This window comes from Penaeus monodon, chromosome 32, assembly GCF_015228065.2.
Source record: "Penaeus monodon isolate SGIC_2016 chromosome 32, NSTDA_Pmon_1, whole genome shotgun sequence".
NCBI classification, from domain to species: Eukaryota; Metazoa; Arthropoda; class Malacostraca; order Decapoda; family Penaeidae; genus Penaeus; species Penaeus monodon.
Genome location: NC_051417.1, coordinates 8,974,914 through 8,975,154, shown reverse-complemented (window position 1 = coordinate 8,975,154; position 241 = coordinate 8,974,914).

Sequence of the window (241 nt, the reverse complement as noted above, 5' to 3'; positions counted from 1 at the left end):
TCTGAATACGTATTGTTTAAGAACTAGTTAATCACCTTCATTTTAACATTTTGGTGTAATATAACTTTACAAGTTATAACTTGTGTACTTAAAAACATAGCAATACAAAATGGCAGGTATTTTACAAATTGAAGGTGTGCTTAGGAAGACTATTTTACATATATAAAAACATGTTTGTAGCTTCGTCTTGATACAAAATAAGTTTTGAATTCAAAGGATGACATTACTTTTCTGTGTAAAA